Source organism: Cupressus sempervirens, chromosome 10, assembly GCF_028749045.1.
Source record: "Cupressus sempervirens isolate cs-2001-9-10 chromosome 10, ASM2874904v1, whole genome shotgun sequence".
Lineage (NCBI taxonomy): Eukaryota > Viridiplantae > Streptophyta > Pinopsida > Cupressales > Cupressaceae > Cupressus > Cupressus sempervirens.
Genome location: NC_143127.1, coordinates 428,807,997 through 428,835,661, shown reverse-complemented (window position 1 = coordinate 428,835,661; position 27,665 = coordinate 428,807,997). Strand labels below are relative to the sequence as shown.

The window sequence follows — 27,665 nt, the reverse complement described above, 5'->3', positions numbered from 1 at the left end:
ATAACCATCATAGATTGTGCTAGAGTATTGATGATTCAAACTAATGTTGCATAGATTAAAAATAATGTTTCTCATTCCATATGTCTTGTGATAGGAGCAATTTCCAAAAAGTTGAGGCCTATGATGAAGGAATGGTGAAGTTTGGAAATAACTCACCATGAGCAATGATAGGTAAGGGTATTATATCCTTGAATGACTCCACTAATTGTGGATATTTATATCTAGAAAAATGATTGAAATATAACCTATTGAGTGTGTGCCAACTAATGGATAAAGGTTATAAGTTTGAATTTAATAAATGGTCTTGAAGAATATTTGATAAGACAAGAAATCTCATAATTGTAGGAGAACAAAGTAGAGATAATCTTTTCTACCTCAATATTTTTGACAATACATGTATGGTAACTAAAAATTATAACAATTAGTTGTGGCATAGAAGGCTATGCCATGTGAATTTTAAGAGAATTCTCAAAGTATGAAGGAAAAATTGGGTAAGGGGTTTACCCCCTATTACCAAACTAGACAATGTTATATGTAAAGATTTTCAAATAGGAAAGTTAGCAAGTTCTAGTTTTTCTAGCAACTCATTCCCTTCTAAACAAGTTCTAGATCTAGTTCATGCTGACTTGTGTGGTCCCATGAGGAAAAAGAGTTTATCTAGAGATAGATATTTTATGTTATTTATTGATGATTTTTCTATAATGGTGTGAACAATCTACTTAAAATAAACGTTAGAATATTTCTACATGTTCAAAGTTTACAAGTAAAAAGTGGAAAGGGAGACTAGTAAAGAATTGGAATGCTTGAGATCATACCAAGGATGGGATTTTACCTCACAAGAATTTGAAAATAACTACGAGGAACATGAAATCAAAACACAAATGTTAGCTCTTAAGACACCTCAACAGAATGGTGTTGTTGAAAGAAGAAATGTAACCATCACAATGTTGCATAGATTTATTGGAGAGAAATTCCACTATGAAAATTGGTGGGCAAGGGGGGGGGTGTTCAATCAGTTATTCAAATGAAACAACTCTCATTATCCTTATTAATTCAAAAACATGTAAATAGTAGATGCAACAACTATAGAAAGATACCCATACACAATAAAACTAGATTTGTTAAGTACTGAAACCCTTGATCAAAGGAAAAAATCTAGTGGGGATGGTACCCACAAAATGATTTACTAATATATAAGTCCCTTGTAAGAGTATGGATCCTATTAGCAATGAAATACATTGAATATATATCAGTCCTTGTTAGGAGAATTTTAATTCATGTTAGAAGATTCAAACCTTGTTAAGAGTTGTAGAAGACCAAAGGACCCACTATCCAAATAGCTTCAAGGAAAGACCACTAAACTCACTATCCAATTGGCCTTAGTACTATGATTTTCAGAATAATACAAGTATACAACTATCCATAGTAACTTCTTTGCCAAATAAAGTCTCTTTATTCACTCATCGTGCCTCAATTGCACCAAACACTTCTTTGATCAAAATATATTCAATATCAAGTTCATTGGATCTCACATACAAGTTTTCCTACTCGAATTACATAAATACTTCACTTCATCACACTCTACCTCTAGGAACACATCTTTTCTTTATGCCAAGTCCTAAAACAAATATTGAGTCAGCCTTGAGGATTTCTCAATTTACAATAATAATATAGGACCATGTTAAGATATTATATTTACATGTTAAATTACATCTTTACAATTTTCATAATTACAAACAATTGTTGGCTTACAATCTTCATAATTCTCCACTCGATGCTCAACAAGATGTGCGGGTTTGACCACCACATCTTTATCATGCCTTCTACCTTTTCCAAATTCTACATAATCATATTCTAGCTCTATTAGGAGATACAATCTAAACATCACTAAGTGTTACATAGGAGCTCTGTCTAAATACTAGCTCTAATAAATCTTGAATAACTATGTAGTGTCTTCATATTTCCACATTCACTCTTACCCCTAGCATCACAAGACTTTAAGAACATTATACCAAGTATGCACAAGTTCAAATTCATTCCTAGATCCTCGTGAAACTAAATCTTGTCTTCTTCTCTATCAATCTTCATAGAATAACCAATATGTTGACATCAATGACAAACACTATCATGAATGCAACACACAACCAAGATTTAGAGGTCCAACAATGCTAGGATACTCCACAATAGGAATATCATTAGCAGTCATGCTAAAAATCTCCCCCTTTGGCATTGACCGAAACATAAATGAAAAACATCTAAGTTCCATTAATACGAAAGGTATCTCTATTGTATTTTCTCCCCATTCATGTTGTCCATGAATGCCCATTTTGTTATAACCATATTCTTTTCAAATCTGCTTCATCAATCAATTTTTCCCCCTTTCATCAATATATCTCACCCTCAATCATACATTTCAAAGGATTGTTTTATGTTTTTTTCTCTCCCCCATTGATATTAATCAATACACGAGGATATTTTTCATGTTCTACTCTCCCCTGTTGACATCAATGAAAAAGGTATCATTATGTCAATTTACTTCATACAATATGCAATAATCCCAAGCGTCCAAAGATACTATTAAATACCAATTACCAAGAGTCCTTAATAACTCATCTGAAATGTAGATACTCCCCCATAGAGGAAGAAACAAGCATCTAGTCTAGATATAGTATACTACTCTTTTACCACTGGGCTGATGCAGTCTCTACATCAACTACTCAAAATAGGCTAGGGCATAACCCCAAGCATACCACTCATATACTCAAATATATCCTTTGGAAAAGTTTTTGTAAATATGTCTACTATTTTCTCCTTTGTACTTACAGATTCCATTATGATCTCTTTCTCTACAACCTTCTCACTCAAAAAATGATACTTAATAGATATATGCTTTGTCTTTGAATGCAAAACAAGATTATTTGACATACTCATTATACTTGGGCTATCACAATGTATGATAATAGACCATCTAAACTCAATTCCAATGTCCTTCAACATTTTTTTCATCCAAATGATTTGATTACAACTATTTTTTGTTGGAACATACTCTATTTTTGTGTACTCTATGAAATACAATCTTTGTCCCAAGGAAAATGCTCCGTCACTTGTAATTTTTATGTCCTCAAAATATTTTCTCAATTGGTATCATTGCATGCACATAAGCTACAGTCATTTTATTTGTCATACCATAATCCAAAATTAGGTGTACCCTTCAAATATCTAAAAAAATTATTCATTACTACATCGTTTGACTCTTTAGGAACATCTTGAAATCTCTCTACAATACCAACTACTTTAGCCATATCAAATCTATTGTGTGTTAGCTATTGCAATCCTCCAATCATAGACCTATAGTTTTTCTATTTAATAGTAGGCTTTTCATCTTTTCTAGACAACTTATGTCTAGTTATCATAGGTGCTCCAACAATTTTAAAACTCTCTAAACCAAATATTTTCAACAAATCTTTTAGATACTTAACTTGAGATATAAAGATACTATCTTTGTTTTGAACAATCTGCAATCCCTAGAAATAATTCATCTCACCAATCATACTCATCTCAATTTTTTTCTTCATCTCTATTGTAAATGCTTCACTTTATTCAACATCACCTCCAAATATTATATCATCCACAAATACTTCAAAAATTAGTAAGCCATTGTCAATCTCTTTCAAATACAAATTACTATCTTCACTAACTTTAGCAAATTCAAATTTTGACAAATACTTGTCCAATCTCACATATCAAGTTCTAGATGCTTGTTTCAATCCATACAATACTTTTTTTAACATAAAAACCATGTCTCCTTGATATGTCAAAGAAAAACCTTCATGTTGGTCAATGTATAGTTCTTTTAGTTCACCACTAAGAAATGTTGATTTGACATCCATCTTATACACTTTATTTCTTGTTAGCTACAAATGCTAAAGACATTCGAACCACTTCTAGTCTAGCAACAGGTACAAAAAAATCCTCATAATCAATACCTTCTTGTTGTGAATAAACTTTACATACTAGTCTTTATTTGTTTCTCACAGTCTCACCTTGATCATTCATCTTATTTCTAAATACCCACTTATTTCCAATAACATTCTTATCCTTAGGTCTAGGAACCAATTCCCAAGTCTTATTCTTTTCAATTTGATCTAGTTCTTCTTTCATATCTTTAATCCAAAAGTCTTTACTAGCTTCATTAGCACTTTTAGGTTAAAGTTTTGAAATCTAACACAAGTATTCATGTAACTTATTCCTTTTCATGACTCCTTTATCATTTCTTCCAATAATATGATTGACGGGATGATTCTTTGTCAAATTCTTGTTAGGTGTCACTTGTTCAACTCTAATTTCTTCTCTAGGCTTAGTCCTAGGTTACTATCTTTCTATTACTACTTCTAACTCATTCTACGAATCAATGCCAATCTTGTAAAACAACTCAACATTCTCTAGATCAATCCTTGCATTAGTCTCTTCATCAGAATTATAATCAAGTATTCTTTCCTTAATTCTAAATTTTTATCCACTCTAACAGTTGCACTCTCAATAATATTCTTATCTCTCTGATTCAAACATTGATAAGCTTTTCGTTTCAATGAGTAACCAAGGAACATGCCTTCATCACTCCTTCAATAATTTTTTTTAATATCATCATCCCTTTTAATGTAACACTTACTTCAAAGTATTCTAATGTAATGGGCACCCTAGAAATGCCCAAGAACTAAACCAACTACTGAGAGCAATTTTAATGTCTTTACATAGGTTTTAATCCACATAACATGAGCAAGAAGGAATTTATGCAAATTGAAGATTGAACCTCTGCTGAAATAATATTAGTTCTCAAAATGATTAAATCAATACATAGCAATGTATTCCAAAGGCCAAACCCTAAGGGAATGATGTCTAGAATGTTACAAGAGAGGATGAATGTCCTCTAATGCCAAGACCAAATCTCTAACTCACACCTCCAAGCTTTTATCAAATGCAATTCACAATCATCTAATGCTCAAAAATGACTCTCCCACCTCTATTTATACTTTTCCTACACCCTTCTAGAAGGAAATCAAATATTAATTAATTGCAAGTACTAGAGGCTTCCCCTTCCAATAATTAATGCACTCTCTAAAAACTCCTCCCTTGTAATACAATAATTAATTGTGCTTCTAGAAAATTAAATTACTAGAGGCGTCCCCCTTTCCAATAATTAACACACACTCTAGAAGCTTCTCCCTTGTAATACAATAATTAATTAAATCAATTAAATAAAAGACGGGGACATTACAGTCTGCCCTCATTGAAATTGCTTGTCCTCAAGCAATCCAGCAACATAATGAACTCCAACCTCCACCCAAATCCCAAATGAAGTAGTATGTGACATACCTATGGACATTAAACCAATTGCAAACCAACATCATCAGGACCAACCACATGTCCTACAGCCTAGCACCCAAAACTCGTGTTGATGATGTGGAAGTCAGAATCTCACCAAAAGGCAACTCCATAGAAGATCTATGAAACCTTTTCACCCCTATATCCACCCACATAATATATATTGGATTGGAATCCCGATCATCACCAACATGTATTGAAGAAGACATAGCTACAGGAAAACCATATGCACTCATGCTAACTATATCAACAATAGGTGTAGCTGCATCAAAATATATGGACATAGGAACAAAACTAACTGCTTCAACAAAAAACTAAACCAAATTTGTTGTTGATGAAAACTCATAATCAACATGGGCACCATTATTAGAACACACATCAACTATTGCATGTATACTGCTAAACTCCTCATTAGATGGTTCAACTTACATAGAAGTGGCTGCTAATATGACAATATCTTCACATTATCCTAATCCCACTATTGTTGCATCACCATCCCCTAACAAAGCTTCATATGTGAACTCTTGACTCTGCACACATGACTCAACACCAGATTGTGAACCAATAATACTAGATTGTAAACCCACATCTACTAACTATATTGAAATGCCCACATCACCAACATCATAGCTAGGTGGTTCTATATGTGTCTCAATCCCACCCGAGGAATCAACTACCTCCTGCACTGGAGCAACATAGAAATCATCAATATTGATGCTCGTATATCTAGCCATAAGCTGCAACATCATATACATTTGCCTATTTTGTTGTTGTTGCAAACACTGCCCCACCTCTAATGTATGCAGTAACCATCTGAGCATTTTTTCAAACATTTTCCCCTCCATCCAGTTGTTCCAAATTCCCTATAAGACCTCCATAGGATGGCAAGACTTATAGCTCTAATACCACTGTAATGGGCACCTACCGGTTATAACTTTGTGAAACACTTTGCAAGTAAGCTCTCATACCACTGTAATGAGCACCTACTAGTTGTAACTTCATGAAACACTTTGCAGGAAAGCTCTAATACCACTATAATGGGCACCCTAGAAATGCCCAAGAACTAAACCAACTACTAAAAGTGATTTTAATGTCTTTACATAGGTTTCAATCCACATAACATGAGCAAGAAGGAATTTATGAAAATTGAAGATTGAATCGCTATTGAAATAATATTAGTTCTCAAAATGATTAAATCAATACATAGCAATGTATTCCAAAGGCCAAACCCCAAGGGGATGACGTCTAGAATGTTACAAGAGAGGATGAACGTCCTCTAATGCCAAGACCAAATCTCTAACTGACACCTCCAAGCTTTTATCAAATGCAATTCACAATCATCCGATGCTCAACAATGACTCTCCCACCTCTATTTATACTTTTCCTACACCCTTCTAGAATGAAATCAAATATTAATTAATTGCAAATACTAGAGGCTTCCCCCTTCCAATAATTAATGCACTCTCTAGAAACTCCTCCCTTGCAATACAATAATTAATTGTGCTTCTAGAAAATTAAATTACTAGAGGCTTCCCTCTTTACAATAATTAATACACACTCTAGAAGCTTCTCCCTTGTAATACAGTAATTAATTAAATTAGCACCAACATGCATTGAAAAAGATGTAGTTGTAGGTAAACCATATGCACTCATGCCAACTATATCAATAATAGGTGTATCCACATCAAAATATATGGACATAGGAACAACACTAACTGCCGTAACAAAAAACTAAACTAAATCTGTAGTTGATGAAAACTCATAATCATCAACATGTGTGCCTTCATTAGAACACACATCAACAACTGTATGCATACTACTAAACTCCTTGTTAGATGGTTCAACTAACACAGAAGTGGCTATTGATATGACAATATCCTCGCATTTGCCTAATCCCACTATTGTTGCATTGCCATCCCCTAACAAAGCTTCATATGTGAACTCCTAACTCTGCACACATGATTCAACACTAGATTGTGAATCAATAATACTAGATTGTAAACCCACATCTACTGACTTTGCTGAAATGCCCACATCACCAACATCATAGTTAGGTGGCTCTATATGTGTCTCAATCCCACCAAAGGAATCAACTACCTCCTACAGTGGAGCAACCTACAAATCGCCAATATTGATGCCCATCTGTCTAGCCATAAGCTACAACATCATATCCATTCACCTATTCTGCTCCTATTGCATCATTTCCATTTTCCTATTCTACTCCTCTAATGTATCCAATAACTTGAACATTACATTTTCCTAATCTGGACTGATATACATTTTGTCAAACACTTTTCTCTCTATTTGGCTATCCCAAATTCCCTATAAGACCTCCATATGATAGTAGGACTTATAGCTTTGATAACACTATAATGGGCACCCTAGAAATGCCTAAGAACTAAACCAACTGCTGAAAGTGATTTTAATGTCTTTGCATAGGTTTCAATCCACATAACATGAGCAAGAAGGAATTTATGCAAATTGAAGATTGAACCATTGCTCAAATAATATTACTTCTCAAAATGATAAAATCAAATACATAGTAATGTATTCCAAAGGGAAAACACCAAGGGAATGATGTCTAGAATGTTACAAGAGAGGATGAATGTCCTCTATGCCAAGACCAAATCTCTAACTCCACCTTCAAGCTTTATCAAATGCAATTCACAATCATCTGATGCTCAACAATGACTCTTCCACCTCTATTTATACTTTTCCTACACCCTTCTAGAAGGAATTCAAATATTAATTAATTGCAAGTGCTAGAAGCTTCCCCCTTCCAATAATTAATGCATTCTCTAGAAACTCCTCCCTTGCAATACATAATTAATTGTGCTTCTAGAAAATTAAATTACTAGAGACTTCCCCCTTTCCAATAATTAATAAACACTCTAGAAGCTTCTCCTTTGTAATACAGTAATTAATTAAATAGAAGACAGGGATATTACATCTGAAATACTTAACTAATGTTGCATGTCAAAAGCACAATTAATAGGGTCTCTTATGATTCACTTATTTAACTTGTAATATGTTCATAATGTATACTACTGTATTTACTACTTCTCTCGAGAATATATTTTCCACATTATTTCCAAACATCATAGCTCTTGTTGCTTTTGTTATAGATCTATTTCACCTCTTTGCTATACCATTTTGTTAAGGTTTCTTAGGGGTTGAAAGATTTCTTTTAATGTTATTCACTTCACAAAACCTATTAAACTCATTAAAAGTAAACTCTCCTTGTCTATCAAATTTCAAACATTTAATCTTTAATCCAGATTCATTTTCTACTTTGTTCTTAAACAACTTAATCTTCCCAAATGCTTCAATTTTTTCTCTAAAAAATGCTACCCACGTCATTCTTGAAAAATTGTCAACATGAATCATAAAATACCTTTCACCATATAAATATCTTGTCCTTGTGGGACCACTCAAATTTATATGTACAATCTCCAACTTCATAGATGTAATAAACTTCTTTTCTTGGAAATGAACTTTTCTTCTACTTTGTCATAATACATTCCTTACATACCACATTAGTAGGCTTTTCCATCTTAGGAAAATCTCTAATAGAAAATGTAGTATTGGTCTCTTCAATGTTATCAAAGTTTATATGGAAAAATATCTTATGCCATAACCAACTGTCATCTACCTTAGCAATTAAGCATGCCATCTCAATAGGATTCAACTGAATTTTTTTACCTCTTGTCCTAGTACTAGTACCAATCAACTTACCATATTTATCTTTGATAATGGATGTCTGTCCTATGAATTTAAATATATATCCCTTCTCCACTAACTATCCAACACTCAAAAGATTATTTTTCAACTCATCGACAAAATCAACATCACCAATGTTTGTTTTCCATCAAGTGTAATAGATCATTTTCATTAATGTGATAGGTTGCATTATTTCCAACTCTAACAATTTCACCATCATAGCTATTGAATTCAATGAACTTGTACATATCTCTAGTCATATGATGAGAACAACCACTATTTATAATCCAATCAGATTGTTTATTTTCAACTTGTGATATTAATGCTCTTTCTTCTATAACTTCTTCTTTTTCATTACTTTCTTCTTTGATAGCAATGAATCCCATTTTATCACTCTCATCATGACTTTCACTCAAAAAAAATTCACAAAACCATATAATTTCTCGTCATTAGCAAATAGACACTTACTTGGCTTATACAGATTCTTCTTTAATTCTTCTTACTTTATTAGGGCACTTGGAAGAATAATGACCATACCCATCACATGTCCAACATTTAAAGATTTCCATTTCTTTAGGTTCTCTCTTGATAAGAATGGCAAGGCCTTCCTCAATCTTCTTGTCTTCTTCTATTTTTCCTTGGTTGCTACTATTGTAATCTCCACTTGTACTTGTTCTTCTTGTAAACATAGGTCTAACACTTAATGTATTGAAAGTAGTCTCAATTCTAAGGAATTTTGGAGTCTATTTCATCCACATCTCAACTGATTCCAATCTCCCAAGAAGATTTTCTCTTGTGAAATTATGTGTCTAGGGAATAATTTGTTCAATCATCCGTGCTGTCTATTTGTATGTAGGTGTCCAAGTATTCAATATTTTCCATATAACTTCATATTCATCTTTTGTTTTGTCACAAACCTTAATTTGTGCAAAAATCTCTTATATTTTTTCAAAATAACTTTTACATATTCATCTTCCATCATCTTAGCATCTTAAATTAAACATATCTAATTCTATACTCTAACCTTTGTAGCATGCTTATCATTGTCAAATTTAGATTCCAAAGATTTCCAAAATTAATGACCTAGTTTTAAATTTTTTACCTAGCTATACTCATTTTCAGGAAGAGTTGTCAAGAGTGCTTCTCTAGCAAACATATTGCACATAAACTTTTCTCTCTGAGGTTCATTATAAGCCTTAAGCTTATCTTCATCAACCGCATCCTTCTTCCTCATAGTGATCAACCAATATCTCAAACCCATACATAGAAAATGTGTCTTCATCTTCTCCCTCCAACTATCATAGTTAACTATATCAAACTTTGAACTTTCTTTCCTAAAATACACCATAGATCTCCTTAAGTTGTTATGATTTTCCTTCAAGGACTTGATGCTCTAATACCAATCGTTAGAAAATAAAGTCCACCAAAATAACTAGGGGTGGGTGAATCAATTGTGCAATTAAAACACATCTCATTATCCTTATTAATTTCAAAACATGTAAATCGTAGATGCAACAACAATAGAAATATCAACACACAAAAATTACATCATATTTGTTTACTAGGGAAACCCTTGATTAGAGGGAAAACCTTTGTGGGGATGGTACCCACAATATGATGTACTAATAGGTAAGCTCCTTGTAAGAGGATGGACCATGTTAGGAGTCAATGAAATTCATTAAGTACATATCAGTCCCTATTAGGAGACTTTGAATCCATGTTAGGAGATTCCAACATTGTTAGGAGTTGTGTCAACCGTGCTGGTAGTTGTGGAAGACAGAAGGACCTACTATCCAAAAAGCTTCAGACAAATACCATCAAACTTGATACCTAACTGGTCTTAGTACTATCCTTTTTCAAAATTATACAAGTAAAAATTTGTCCACAATAACTTCTTTTCCAAATACAATCTCTTTGTTCACTCATCATGCCTCAACTACACCAAAAAATTCATTGATCAAAAGATATTCAATATCAGGTTCATTGGATCTCACATTCAACTTTGCATACTCTTATTACTCAAATACTTCACTGAATCACTCTCTACCTCAAGGAAAACATCTTCCCTTTATACCAAGTCTTAAAAAAAATTATTGATTCAACCTTGAGGCTTTCTCAATTTACAAGAATAATATAGGACCATCTTAAAATACTACATTTACAATCTATATCTTTTTCATGTCTTCTACCTTTTGCCAAGTCCACATAACCAGATTATAGATTAGTTGCAAGATAAAATCCAAACATCACTAGCTATTACACAGGATCTTTATTTGAACATTGTCTTTAATAAATCTTGAATAACTATGTACTATCTTCATATTTTTGCATGTTCTCTTAACTATAACATCACCAAACTATGCATAATGTTATACCATATCCATATAAGTTCAACTTAGTTCCTTGATCCTCATGAAACCAAAAAAAATTTATTCTTCTTTGTCATTCTTCATAGAATAACCAATATGTTGACATCAATGACAAACACTATCATGAATATGACACACAATCAAGATTTAGAGGTCCATCAATTTTAGGATACTCTCCTATAGGAATATAATTAGTATTCACGCTAACAAGAAGTTGGAAGCACAACTTTGTACACCTTGAATAGGGTACAAGTGAAGAAGGGAACAAAGAAAACTCCTTATTAACTATGGTTTGGCCATATACCATATGTTACTTATTTTAAGGTATTTGGAAGCAAATTCTACATCAAGAGAGATTAATACCAAGGAAATTTTGAGCCTAAAAGAAATGAGGGTATCTTTCTAGGATATTCTACCAAAAGCACAACATAAGAGCAGGTATGAACCTTTAGACAAGCAAGATTGTGGATTTTTCCAATGTAAGGGTGGATGATTTGTCAAAGAAAAATGTGGAAGAAAGAAATAAATAACTAGAAGACTAAAAAAAATTGAATGCAATCCAATTAGTGACATAGTGGAGAGGATACCAATAGAGGGGGAATTGTACAAGATGTTATACCATCTCAAAAAGAAGAAGCTCAACATGAAGGATAAACATAAGAAGTACCTGAAGGGGAATTGATTCTAACAAAGTATGTGAGAAGGAACCACTCCACTAACTAGATCATTGGAGACAAGAATTTTAGATGATGACCAAGAGAAAGGAATAAGAGAAGATATCTATAAGATAAAGACTCTAGAAAGGCCATGGAGGGGGGGGGGATTGATCAAATAATAAATAATGATACATGGACCTTAGTTAGCTAACCAAGAGACAATAATGTCATTGGTACAATATGAGTGTTCCAAAACAAGATGGATGAGGATGGAGAGGTGGTAAAAAAAAAGCATAGATTTTTTGTGAAGGTTGTGCACAAGAAGAAGGAATAGACTATAGAGAAACCTCTAGACCGGTGGCTAGGTTGGAAGGGGTTAGAATACTCTTAGCATTTGGAAACTACAAGAAATTAAAAAATGTACCAGATGGATGCAAAGTCTATATTCCTTAAAAAAGATCTAGAAGAGGAAGTGTACATTAAGAAACCTAAGGGATTTGAGAATGAATGAGGAAAAACTCAAGTATGTAGACTAAGAAAATCCTTGTATGGATTTAAATGGGCACCCAAAGCATGGTATAAGAGATTTCACTCATACTTGATAAATATTGGGTTCATAAGAACGAGTGACAAGTGCAATTAATACATGAAGCAAGAAATAGAACTAAGTTTTTTAATTACTAAAAAAAAAAGTTATGACATCATCTTTGGAGGAGATGATAAGCTAAGTCTTGAGTTTGTTGAGGCCATGAAGAGAGAGTTCAAAATGACCATGATCAGAGAAATAAAATTATTTCTTAGACTTCAAGTATCCCATCTAAAAGGAGGGATCTTCATAGAGTAAACAAAACATGTGAAGAAAATAATGAATAAATTTGGTACCGATGAAGCAAAACTGGTGGGAAATCCAATGATAGCACTAAAGTAAATGACACACTTTACCAATTTATGATTGGTAAGCTGCAATATGTTGTGCACAACATACTAGACATAGCATGGGTAGTTGGAATAGTAGCCAAAGTTTCATCCAACCCAAAGGAGTCATACATGGTAGCTACAAAGAGGATCTTCAGAATTCTTAAGGGTACTGAAGAGTATGGTCTATGGTATCCCCGCAAGGAAAATTTTGAGCTTGATGTCTTTACTAATACTCACTGGGAAGGTAACATAGATGATAGAAAGAGTACAACCCTTGGTGTATTATTTCTTAGAGGGAGACTAATTTCATGTGCCAGCAAGAAGAAGAACTGCATATTGTAATCAACTACTAAAGCCAAATATGTTTTTGCAACAATGAGTTAAAATCAAGTTAAATTTGGATCAAATAGATACTTCAAGAAGTTTAAGAGGAAAAGGAGGAACTTGTAGTTATTAATTGTGATAATGCTAGTGCAATTAACATATCCAAAAAATTAGTGATGCACTCGAAGACAAAACACATATCAATAAAGTATTATTTTATAAGAGAAAAAGTATAAGAAAAAGAGGTCAGGTTGGAATATGTACTAGCCAAGGAGTAATTATTTGATATCTTCACAAATTTTCTTCAAAAATAATACTTTTGAGTATCTAAGAGAAGATTTAGGGGTCTCACCCCTATCTAGCTTGAACTAAGAATAGATAGGCAAACATCAATCTAGGATCAAGAAGTGGAGAAATCTAATGGTGGATTGATAAGAAAAAAGAACTACACCATAGGATGAGAAGTCACATAAAAAGGGAACATGGTTGTCTTTGTCATTTTTTTCAAAGGGAGAGAAGTTGAGAAGGGCAAAAGAAGCAAAACAAAGGGGGAGCCAAACAAAAGGAGTTGTAAAGAGACAATAGAAAAGACATAGGAATAAGATGAGAGGAGACCAAGGAAAACATCAAAAGGAATTGAAGTCTCACAAAGGACCAAGAATGGTGAAATAATGTGGATGAATCATCTTAAGGGGGGTGTTGAAAGAAGAAGAGAAAGAGAAGGCAAGGCACAAAAATGATGATGAAATTTGACCATTAGAGAAGTTAGTGACATGCAATAGGAAATTTTATTTGTTCATCAAATCTATGAATATTTAAGTGGACATTCATAGGAGAAGGTGGAACATTTTTTGTAGATGGGTATGTGCGAGATCATAGTCAACCATACTATGCCCTTAAGTGATAGTGAAAAAACACCAAATCAGGGTTATCTCAACTTCAAGTGTAATTTTAAAGTAGTTATATAAATTATATCAAAAAATTGTAACAAAATAATCTATAGGAAATTGAATGCAAATTCTAAAATACTAGGTTTTATTTAAAGAGAAACAAAATTTGATTAGTGAAATTTTTGGCTTTTAATTCAGTAATACAAAAATTTCAAACCAAAAATAAGAGGTAGGTGTATGTTTGACCACCTTAATCAAAATCAAATAATAATATTTGTTAATAAGATTCTAGATATAAGAATTACACCCATGCTCTGATGCAATGCATATTTTTGGGTATTTTTATTTAAAATAATCAATTAATTATGAATTTTGTACTATAAGATTTTGAGAATAAAAAACTCACATGTCTGACCACTTTAACTAATTCATTTTTTTCTTTTTTTACCTTATAGTAGGAAGAGCATATAATATGACGCGTCTTTTAAATTTAAAAATCTTATGTCATTTGAAAGTTATAGATACTTTTCAATCAGTGTGTCAATCAACACTTTGTAGCTAACTCCATTAGAAGATAAGTAATAATTACTTACTAAACTTATATTTAATAGACATTATATTGCTAGAAATCTAATAATGTTCTCAAGAAATCATTTTTTGTTTCATCAAATTTGGATGAAATAAAAGTTGTCAGCTACATGGTCAAAGTTAGAAATACAAAATAATAGGCGAAAAACATGTTTTGGGGACATTTTTGGTGTTGACCATGGAGAGTTCATATCCAAAGAAAAACCAAGGCTAATTGGGTACCTAATAATATCGAGTACCCGTTCCCAAATTGGATACCCTTTCCCAAATTGGACACCAATTTGCCAAACAAAAATTAATTTTTTTTAATTAAATATATTATTTTTTCAATTTTTTTAATAATACTATGACCCCATTTCAAGATCCTTATTATGTTTTTCTAAAGTCTTTAGGACCCTTAACCATACATATAATAGATCCAAAGGATCAAAAGGGGTCATAAGGTACCCTTTAACACACTTTGACCCATTCAATCAAAACATGTGTGCTTATAAGTCCTAGCACCACTATGTTAGTTTGTGGTGACTGATCAGAGAAGTAATGTACATACTTCATAATTATTTGGGGTGACTGATCATGCCTTATTCAGATAGGCTTATTGTAATCCTAAAGGGGGAATATATCATATAAGATAGCTTAGAGTTAGGGATAAAGATAATGCAATGTATAATGAGATAGGTTGTTCTTGCGGCAGGATTGAGCTATAAGGGTTTGTACTATAATCACTGGATAATAAGAAAGATTGGATGGATGTGTAGGTGGACGTAGCCTAGGTTTTGGGTGAACCATGTCAAATTTGTGTGTTATCTATGTTATTATGTTTTTTTTTTCCTGCATTTAACTGTTGATTCTTATATTGTTCTGGATCTGTCAATTCCTAACACCCTGACCACATAAATAATTTAATCTAATAGCTCAAAAGGGGTCCTAGAATTCCCTCACACCCCTTTTTACCCATTCAATGAAATTAAGTGTTCTTAAGGATCATATAGAACTCTATAACCCCTTTCGACTCATTCAAACACATGGTATATGTTCCTAGGGGCCATAAGATCGCTTGGAATGTATGTTCTCATTTAATGGATCAAAAGGGGTCATAGGGAACACTCTATGACCCCATTTGACCCATTCAAACACATGATATATGTCTGTAGGGATCCTAAGACCCTTACAAACATATGTTCTCATATAATAGGTCGAAAGGGGTCATAGGGTACTCTGTGATCCCTTTCGATTCATTCAAACACTCATATATGTTCCTAGGGGTCCTAAGATCGCTAAGAACATATGTTCTCATTTAATGGGTCAAAAAGGGTCATAGGGCACCCTATGACCCCATTTGACCTATTCAAACACATGAAATATGTCACTAGGTTTCATAGTACCCCTAAGACCATATGTTGACATATAATGCATCAAAACGGGTCATAGGGTGCTCTATGACCACTTTCGACTCATTTGAACACATGATATATGTTCCTAGGGTCCTAGAACCCCTTGGAATCTATGTTCTCATTAAATGGGTCAAAATAATCCACAGGGGACCATATGACCTCATTTGACCCATTTAACTACATGATGTATGTCCCTAAGGGTCCTAATACCCCTAAGAACATATGTTGACATATAATGCATTGAGACGGGTCATAGCAAACCCTATGACCCCTTTTTGATCCATTCAAACACATGATATATGTTCCTAGGGGTCTCAGGACCCCGAGGGACATATGTTATCATTCAATGGGTAAAAAAAATCATAGGGTACCCTATTACCCCTTTCAACCCATTCAAAATCATGACGTATTTCCCTAGGGGTCATAGGACCCCAATGAACAAATGTTGTCATATAATGGCTTGAAATGAGTCATAGTATACACTGTGACCCCTTTTGACTCATTTGAACACATCATATATGTTCTTAGGGGTCTTAGGATCCCTAAGAACATATGTTTTAATTTAATAGGTCAAAAGGGATCATAAATCACTCTATAACCTCATTCAAGTCATTCAAACACATAACGTATGTTCCTAGGGGTCCTAAGACCCAATGGAACATATGTTGTCATATAATGGGCCAAGAGGGGTCATAGCATACCCTATGACCCCTTTTGATTCATTCAAACACATGATGTATGTCCCTATGGGTACCCTTAGGAAAATATGTTGTCATATAATGGGTCAAAAGGGATCATAACATACTCTATGAACCCTTTTGACTCATTCAAATATATGATATATGTTCCTAAGAGTCTTAGGACCCCTAGTAACATAGTTATCATTTAGTGGGTCAAAAGTGATCATAGGGTACTCTATTACTCATTTCGATAAATTCAAACTCATGATGTATTTCCCTAGGGGTCCTATGACCCCTAAGAACTTATGTTGTATATTAGGTTGAAAGGGTTCATAGGATACTCTATGAACCCTTTTGAATCATGTGAACACATGATATATGTTCCACATTTTCTCGCTATGACCCCATTTAACCCATTCAAACACATGGCGTATGTCAGGAACATATGTTGTCATATCATGGGATGAGATGTGTCATAGAGTACCCTATGACCCCTTTCAATCTATTCAAACACATGATGTATTTTCTAGGAGTCATGGTACCCCTATGAACATATCTTGTCATTTAATGGGTCGAAAGGGGTCATAAGTTAGTCTAAGACCATTTTCAACACATTTCATGACAATATATGTCCTTAGAGGTCCTATAACCCCTAGGGACATATTTCATTTGTTCATATAGGACAAAAGGGGTCATAGAATAACCTATGATCCTTTTCAATAGATTTCAATACAACATATGTGATCTAGAACCCCTAGGAATCTAATTGATTTATTCAAATAGGGTCATAGGATAACTCACAGCCACTTTCAATAGATTTCATGACAACATATGTCCCTAGGAGTCCTAGGGACCTATTTCATTTGTTCAAATGGGTTGAAAGGGGTCACATGATATCCTATTCAACCCCTTTGGATGTATTTCATGACAATATATGTTCCTAGGGATTTTAGTAACCCTAGGGACCTATTTCATTTGTTCAAATTGATCAAAATGGGTCATAGGATAACCTATGACCCATTTCGATACATTTCATGATAACATATGTCTTTAGGGGTCATATGACCCCTAGAGCCATAATTCATTTACTTGAATGGGTTGAAATCCTATAACCCCTTTTGATAAATTTTATGACAACATATGTCCCTAACGGTTCTATTTCATTTGTTTAAATGGGTTGAAAGGGGTCATAGGATAACCTATGACTATTTTTGACACATTTAATGACAACATATGTCCCTAAGAGACCTAGGACCCTAAGGGGCCTATTTCATTTGTTCAAATGGGTTGAAAGTGGTCACAGGATAACCTATGACCCCTTTCTACTAATTCAAACATATAAAATAGGTCTTTAGTTAGTAGAAATGGGCCATAGGTTATCCTACAACCACTTTCAATCCACTCAAAAAAATGAAATAGGTCCCTTAGGGAAATATGTTGTCATTTAATGTGTCAAAAGTGATCATAGATTATCCTATGTCCCTTTTCAACCCATTCAAACATATGAAATAGGCACGTAGGGATCCTTGGACTCTTAGGGACATATTTTGTCATGAAATCTTTCAAAAGGGATCATAAGTTATCCTATGACCCCTTTCAACCCATTCAAATAAATGAATTAGGGTTCTAAGGGTCCTATAACCTCTAGGACCCCTAGGAATATTTGTTACTATGAAATGCATAGGAAGGGGTCATATGTTATCCTACAACCCCTTTCGACCCATTTGAACAAATGAAATAGGTCTCTAGGAGTCCTAGGTCCCTTAGGGACATATGTTGTCATTAAAAATGTTTTATGCATATGAACAATTATAATATGACTCCTTTTAACACATTTCATGAGATCATATGTCCCTAAGGGTCTTATGACCCCTAGATACCTATTTCATTTGTTCAAATGGGTCGAAGAAGGTCATAAGATAACATGTGACTCTTTTGATGCATTTCATTACAACATATGTCCCTAGGACCTGATTCATTTCTTCGAATGGGTCAAACGGGGTCATAGGATAATCTGTGACCCCTTTTGATGCATTTCATGACAAGATACTAGACCCCTAGAGGCATGTCATGAAATGAGTGAAAAGGGGTCATAGATTATCCTATGACCCCTTTTGACCCATATGAACATTTATAATATGTCCCTAGGGGTCATAGGACCTCTAGGGACATATCTTATAATAAAATATGTTCAAGGGGGCATAGGTTATCCTATGAATCCTTTTGACCTATTCAAATAAATGAATGAGGTCCTTATGTGTCCTAGGACCCCTAGAGACATGTGTTGTCATGAAATGTGTCAAAATCGATCATAAGTTATTCAATGAACCCTTTTGACCCATTCGAACGAATGAAATAGGTCCATAGGTGTCCTAGGGCCCCTAGGGACACGTTGTTATCAAATGCATCGAAAGAGGTAATAGGTTATCCTATGACCCCTTTCTACCCATTTGAATCAATGAAATAGGACCCTAGGGGTCCTAGGGATATATGTTGTCATGAAATGTCATAGGTTATCATATGATCTCTTTCAACCCATTCAAACAAAGGTAATAGGTCCCTAGGGCTCCTAAGACCCCTAAGGATATATGTTGTCATGAAATATGTTGAAAGGGGTCATAAGGTACTCTACAAACCATTTCAACTCATTTGAACACATTACATATGTTCCTAGGGAACCTAACACCCTTAGGCACACATGTTATCATTTAATGGGTCAAAAGGGGTCATAGGCTACTTGATGACACCTTTCGACCCATTCAAACACATGATTTATGTCCCTAGCCATCCTAGGACTCCCAGGAACATCTGTTGTCATATAACTTTATGACCCCTTTCGACTCATTCAAAGGCATGATGTATGTTCCTAAGGGTCTTAGGACCCCTATGAACATTTGTAATCATTTAATGGGTGAAAAGAGGTCATAGGTATCCTATGAAGCCTTTCAACCCATTCAACCACATGATGTATGTCCCTAGGGATCCTAGGATCCCAATGGATATACATGATGTGTTCTAATGGGTCAAAAGGGATCATGGGACACCCTATGACCATTTTTGACCAATTGCATGACAATATATGTTACTAGGGGTCCTACGGACATACATGTTGTGTTTGAATAGTTAGAAAGGGGTTACAGGGTATCCCATGACACCTTTCAACCCATTATACGATAAAATATGTTCTTAGGGGTCTTAGGACCCCTAGGGACATACATGTTTTATTCCAATGTGTCGAATAGGGTTAAAAGATATCCTATGGTCCCTTTCAACTTATTACATGACAAAATATGTTCATATGGGTCCTAGGACCCCTAAAGACAAACATGTTGTGTTTCAATGAGTTAAAAGGGATCATAGGATAACCTATGACCTATTTCAATCAAATACATGACAACATATGTTCTTGGGACATACTGCTTTTATTCCAATAGGTAAAAAGAGGTCATAAGGTATTCTATGACCCCTTAGGAGCTATTACATGACTACATATGTTCCTAAGGTTCCAAGGACCCCTAAGGACGTACCTCTTTTATTCCAATGGGTAGAAAGGGCTCATAAAGTATCCTATGACCCCTTTTGAACCATTACATGACAATATATGTTCCTAGGGGTCCTAGGACTCTTATGGTCATGTGTGTTATTGTCTAATGGGTCAAAAGAATATGCCCCCTTTCAACCCATTACTCAACAATATATGTACCTTCCATACATGTTGTGTTCCAAAGGGTTAAAAAGGGTAATTGAATCCCTTATGACCCCTTTCAACCCATTAAATGACAACATATGTTCCTAGGGGTCCTATGACACCTAGAAATATATGTTGTCATGTAATAGGTTGAAGAGGTCATAAGATAATCTATGACCCCTTTTGACCTATTGGAACACAACATTTATTTCTATAGGGGTCTTAGGACCCCTAAGAACATATATTATCATGTAGTATATCGAAACGGGTCATACAATAATCTATGACCAATTTCTACTGATTGGAATACAAGATGTGTGTCCCTAGGCATGCCAAGACCCCTAGGAACATATATTGTCGTAGAATGGGTCAAAAGGGGTCATAAGGTATCACTTGACCCCTTTCAACGCATTAGAACACAACATGTATGTCCCTAGGGGGACCCCTAGGAACATACATCATCATATAGGTTATTTACTTAGCTTATATATATTATTATAATGTATGTAATATATTATTATACTAAAAATAAAATAATTATATAATAATCAAAAATTATAATTATTTAATACTATATATTAAATTTTAGTAACTATATATATTAATTAGTCCCCTATCTAATTATACTATAAATATATTTTACTAGGACTATATAACTTAAAAATTAGTCCCCACTCCCTTCAATTTTGAATTTGGTTCCATGATTTGGGTGCATAGATCATGTACCCAATTTCAAATCAGATACCCATTCTGAAATTGGGGACTCGATAAAGCAAGGTATTACTTTTTTGGTTTGGTATCAAAATGGGTGGGGAAAATGTCAAAGAGGATTTTGAAATGCTTTTAGACATTTCAAAACTACATATTTTTCACATCACCACTTTTTGGCACACCATGACCTTGCCCATACCTAGATGTTATGGTTATGATCGCAACTCATTTGGATGATCAGTGAGCAAGTATTGTAGTGATACAAAAGGCTTCTAAATAAAGTGTCTTTTTTCTTGAGCTGTCGATCGTAGGTCTAAGATTGGTGATTTGTATGAACATTGTAACAAATTCGATCAAGATAGACGCAATGTAGTTACATGTCTTAATGTTTGGAGATAATGATGTGGCATTCCATTGATGAACACAAGCATGTCATGAGGATTCGAGAAGAAGGATTTGTTTGGTCAAATGTGTTTGATTGTTCTTCACAAATTCAAATGTAAAGTTGATTGTAAGATGACATGGTATAGAAAAAAATTGTGTGCATAGAGATGTTTGTTTGGGCACACAGTATGTGATTGATTCTTTTGAAATTTAAAATGAAACATGTTTGGCAAGTTTAAGTTGGTGGAACATTTAGGGTTTTGAAGAACATTATATATTTGATACATGAGAAAGAATTATATGTTGATTGTGGTTCATAAGTGTAAAGGTGTGATCAATCCAAAAGATAGTCGGGTATGAAGTGAAGCATTTGTGTGTACTAAATTGGATATGATCATGCAAAGGAGGTGTTGTTCTACACTTTATTCTACTTGTTATTCCCTACAATTTGTAGTAGTAAAATCCCTTAACTTTGTGGACCCTAAAATGTCATTAATTGTAAATCCTTTAACAAGGTGGCACTTTAATTACTCTTCTAAGTTCTTTGACAAGGCTACTCCTAACATGATTAAGCTCCTAATAGGGAATACTTTAGAAGAGTGCACAATTTGGGTACTAATTCCCAATATGGCTTTCATCCAAGTTCGATTTCCACAAGACAAAAATATTTGTTTTGTGTTTCATTATTTTGTGGATGTGCGTGCATGTTTGATGCTTTCATTTTATATTGTTAAGTTTGTGTTGCGATAAGGGTTTGTGTCATTGAAAATTTATTTAATAGATTGATTATTGATCCCCCACCCCCAAAAAATTAGATCTCTTAATACTAAAAACAATAAGATCCAAGACACAATATGTGCATTAACAAGCTGTAGCATACAAAGTGTAAATGTTTACAACAACTTACATTTATATAAGAAAGAACATGCAGTAACTAAAGACAACCTTTTATATTTATATCAAGAAAATAGTAATTTATAAAGATGCACTCTAGTTCCTAACCCTACTAAGTATTATGTAAATTGTAGACGAGATAACAAGTTTCAAACTATGTACAATGAAGATAAGTCTACATATGTAAGGCTTTGCAATTATTTTGATCTATGAAGGGCTTATCAATATCCCCTTTTCTCGTTGCAAAGCTAAAGAGATCTTGGATTACTAATAAATAAAGGGCCAAAAACCAAAAAAGAGCAATAATGGAGGCATAACAATTATGAATCTTCTTGAGAAACTAATAGCATCCATTGTTTTACATTTGAACCCTGTGATATCCTTTTTGTTTTCTTACAATACATGTACGTTTATAAGTATACAAACTTTGAGATGCATGACTATTTTAAGATTAAACATATATACTTCAAAATGTGATGGTGTAATTTCCATACCCATGCCATTTCCATAAGTAGTTTTCTACCAATTTGAAAATTGACTCGATGCATGTACATGTCAATGAATTGCACAATCCCTTGTAAGGTTAGGCTCATTCTCCTTATCTATTATCTATTAGGCTACACACACACACATTCCACACACTTATCCCATTTTATCCTTATATCGAATACTCTAATACATTTTATTCATTCTTATATTTGTTAGACTCGTCCACACATTTACCCATGTATAACCATTACACACTTAATATATAATCACCCTATCTAAAACCTAATGTAATATAATATTACAAAATGATAAGTACAACTATCAATTCCAATTTTAATGCCTATGAATAGTACTTTCTCCTTCAAAACTATGATCTCCACAATAAAAACAAAAAAACACTTAATAATGTGACCAAAGTATTTTTTTAATTCAAAACTAAAGTATAAACCAATTTTCTTATGAATGATATTGCAATGTAATAATAAGTCTTATTATAGACAAAAAGCACATTCAGTAATAACATAAATAAATATATATATGACTTCCAACATTTATCACAGGGTGCTTAAACTTCAAGACTTGATTTTTTGACTAAAAGTATGAAATAGTCAAAGTTGAACTATTTTTCCCAAACTTAATTTTCTTTAATACGCGATGTTTAAGGGTGGCCAAATTAGTATGTCTTCAAATATATAATGACATAGTTTAAATACTTTGTTAGGATGGTACCTTTGTTGAGTCATTGAGCTCTCATTTTCAACAAGAATTAAAAATTTCCACTAACTAAATCTTTTAATTAAAAATAATTAATATAATTAATAAAAAATTTGACCAACACTTCCATATCATAACCATTTCCAACATTTTTCGCTTCACTAGGTTATACCATTGGACCAATAGCATTTTACATACACAAAAAGACATCTCAATAATAGAGTGAGGATAAAATGTATCCATGAAATCTCAATAATTCAATTGATTCGCTTCCTCAATTTACACGTCACAATCGGAATAGACTGTTGCAGTGCCTCTAACTACAGCTTGCGACGCTTCTGCCCTGTTCACCTATGCACCAACGATACCCGCCTGACATAAATAATATTCCAAGCAATAGTACTATATGTTGAACAATCGCTTAGTTCTTCCCATTCTTGGAAATCTATCGCTCGTATTGAAAATGTTGATCGAAATTTCGTCTTCCCTCTATATGCCATTAATTTGGTCCCCTCGTGTGCGTTTATCGGGCATTTGGGCGCTACAGAGACCACCATTCTATTCTGTTCAGATTCCCCTCTTCTCACAACTTTAAAACAGAATTCTCGCTTTTTCATTTGGCACATGCCCGCACGAAGGCACGAGAATGTTGTTGCAAGATTACAGACGAATATTACGAAGAGATGTTGAAGACAAATCCTGGCAGTCTGCCGCTTGCAACATTCTCATAAGTTTTCTTTTCCTTTTCTTTGTCAAGATTTACTGGGAATTGAGATCTTGCTCGCTCTCATTTTTATTTCTAATTGAAGGCGAATTGTGTTTGGCGGTGATCATTTTAGGTGAAAGGATTAATTAGCAAGGCAGAGAAAGCCTATGAAAGGGCCATACTGGCTTGTCCTGAAGATGGATCAAGCAATCAAGGCCGCCCCTTATGACTGATAATCAATTGTTCGCTTCCTTTTCAGCTCTCAAATCCGGTTTTAGTTGTTGATTTAGCAATGGATAGTCCCTAATGGCTGATTTAACAGCTATGTATTTGCTTCTTATGCCAAGTTTTTATGGAATTTGGAGGAGAGTGGTGGACATGAAATATAGTATCTCTCAACAAATTTTGAAAAATAAAAGAGCAGGGCATTCAATATCAGTTCCAGGGCACGGGTTTTCTAAATTTAACATCCATAGGAGGTGATTAGAATGTGCTACCATGGAGCAGGGGCGCTTGAGATCTCTTAGTAAAGTGCGAATAGGAATACGTATTCTGGAATACGTATTACAAAAATTGTGAATTTCTTGTTTGGATGCACCAAAACGGGATTGGAATACGAAGCAAAAATGGAATACGTATTCCATTTTTGGCCCAAAAATGGGGTTTTGCAATTCCACCAAAATAGGTGGTATTGGAATACGTATTCCTATTCCATTTTTTATTTATTTTAGAAAACATAAATTTTAGGATCCGCGAATTCCCATCAAATATTCGCTGAACCAAACGGAGAACAGGAATACGTTCTATTCCAGAATACGTATTCCGGAATACGTATTCCTATTCCGCTCACCAAACGGGCCGAGCTTTTATCCAGTGTTTTGAAAATTTAGCTACAAACAATTTTACTAGTTATTCAGCAGTTGAAAATTTGAAAAAATAAATAAAAATCATCTAATTAATTTCTTGATACATACTAGATACTGAATAAACATTACCCAAATTTGCAACGCCCACACCATTTTCAAGGGCGATTATTATGACTATCTACGAAATAGAAACCTGTTTTTGATACTATTTAAAAAGATTCCCATTGATTATTTTATTCGACGGTCGACTCTGCTTCTCTATCAAAAAATTGTGACGATTATCCATTTGAATTTAATCTTTAATAAAATATTAAATTTCTAAAAGCATCTGTAAATATTTGACGGTTTATTCCAAAATCTCGCTTCATGTGATTCAGCATTTCTGAAATAAAATAGTCATCAGTGAAGCCCCTCAATCTATAACCCATCCATATAAATATTGTCTATACTTATTACTAGCACTTGTACTGTTAAGACGTGCAGTAGAATTGCCTAAATAAATATAAAGATCTGGCGATTTAGTGTATTCTCTTGTACTGGAGAGAAAAAAAAATCCATAAATATTTATTATTTCTCGAGTTAGGCATCTTTCCTCACATCTGATCGCCTTGGAGGGACTGACAAATTCTTCACCATCATAGAAAGAGCGATTCACAACAGCAAATATGTATTTATAATTCTTAGTCATAGTTCTTTTTTAATCTACATGTACTATGAAGAATGCTTGAAAATATATGTGGAAGAAAAACTTGAGTCTAATCTACAAACATTTCAAAATAATGTAATAGAAACTAAATATTTTAGGACATTTACAGTCAAATCCAGAAACAACATTATTATATGTTATTTGCGAGAATTTCCCGATAATTGCAAGGCTTATCAAGATATCCACAAGTTAGATGGCAATTCATTAATTTTTTGTGTACATGTTTAATATGTACCATACTAAGCGCCATTCTTTAACAATTTGTGCTCTGGAAGAGAAATGTTAAAGCCTCGGTTTTACGAACATGTCAGAACTTCAGTACTAATCACAGCAAGAAATCTCATGGATAAAATTTAATGTTGCTACTTAGCACTGGTTATCAAAAGTATTACATCTTTTTAATTTATTAGTTGTTATTTATTTTAAGCTGCATGCAACAATAAATTTACAGTATGAGGCATTCGCCTAAAATTTTCTTTTACAAAATCTCTCAATTTCTCAAATATTATCCAATTTCCAGCTTAATATTATGAAAAGTTGGAGAAATGCGTACCTGGACAACATCCTTAGCCGTCTTTCGCTTCAAACTTCTTCCGTTGATTTACGATAGTAAGTCCCCTGAAACCTTACGAGTAATTTTAAATGCACAATATGAGATATTCGCCTCAAAATCTGTTTTATTTGACTAAATATCTCTCAACATCTCCTTATAATAAACATTCTAAGATGCAATTTACCGCTTAACATTCTGAAATTTGGAGAAATGACGTACCTGTGCTACATTCATAAAACGATCTTTAGGTTTCTATCAGAGCGAGTCTCCTTAAAGCTTTCTAGTAATGCGAATTTTATATTTAAGAGCAAATATCAGAAAATTTGAGCAAACAACGTTCCTTGATTTAGGAATTAAGAACGATCCCTTCCTAATATGTGTCGCTAGTGACGGGCTGCTGTAAGAAATTAATTGGCTGCGATATTCCAGTGGGAGCAGAGCGAAACTTCCAGTCAAACTCTTCTCAAAATGTGGGAAGCGGCTCATGCTTATCCATTTGCTGAGTCAACTGACATCAACGCAAAATTATCCCCCACTTTACGAAAGTTTCCTCTATGCTGGCCACGTATATTCGCGACGCGGCATTCATCGAATTTTCTCAAATCGCGTCGGCTAAAGATAAAATGCACCCATAAGAGGCAAAGGAGAATTTGAAATCAAAATATAATATGTTAGTGCTTATCCTCTTTTAACAATCTTTAGTAGAATTTCTAGTGCTTATCCTCTTCTCATAATCTTTACTATAATTTCGATTACTTAACCTGTTTAATATGTTTTTTTTTGTTTTTTTTTTAACGAAAGTATTGGAATCATTTAGTTCAATTTTCCGATTCAATTGATCAATCAACTCATAGAATTTAAAAGATTAAAAGAAACTTCAAATGTTTATATCTTTTTCTAATTTTTCATTATTTTATAAATCACATTTTTTATTTATTTTATTGGACCATACTATTTTTGGTAGGAAAAAAATTCAATTTTCTCTATAAAAAATATAAATATTTTCTAACAAGTCTATCATAGGTTAATTAAT

The 27,665-nt window shown here is 33.7% G+C and overlaps 1 long non-coding RNA gene across 3 annotated transcripts in view; it reads right to left on the bottom strand.

The window, feature by feature from the left end:
• The window catches only part of LOC149534547 (uncharacterized), a 123,451-nt gene extending 96,200 nt beyond the window's left edge, over positions 1 to 27,251 (bottom strand). Inside the window, exons 1-2 of one of the 3 annotated variants that reach the window (XR_016357786.1) lie at positions 26,852 to 27,249; positions 26,633 to 26,704 (exon numbers count right to left, since the gene is read on the bottom strand). This is a non-coding gene — a long non-coding RNA (uncharacterized LOC149534547). Of the gene's footprint in view, positions 1 to 26,422; positions 26,705 to 26,851 lie in introns of those variants that run through there. The other 2 variants (XR_016357789.1, XR_016357788.1) reach the window with 2 other exon arrangements.
• Positions 27,252 to 27,665: the final 414 nt, after the last annotated feature.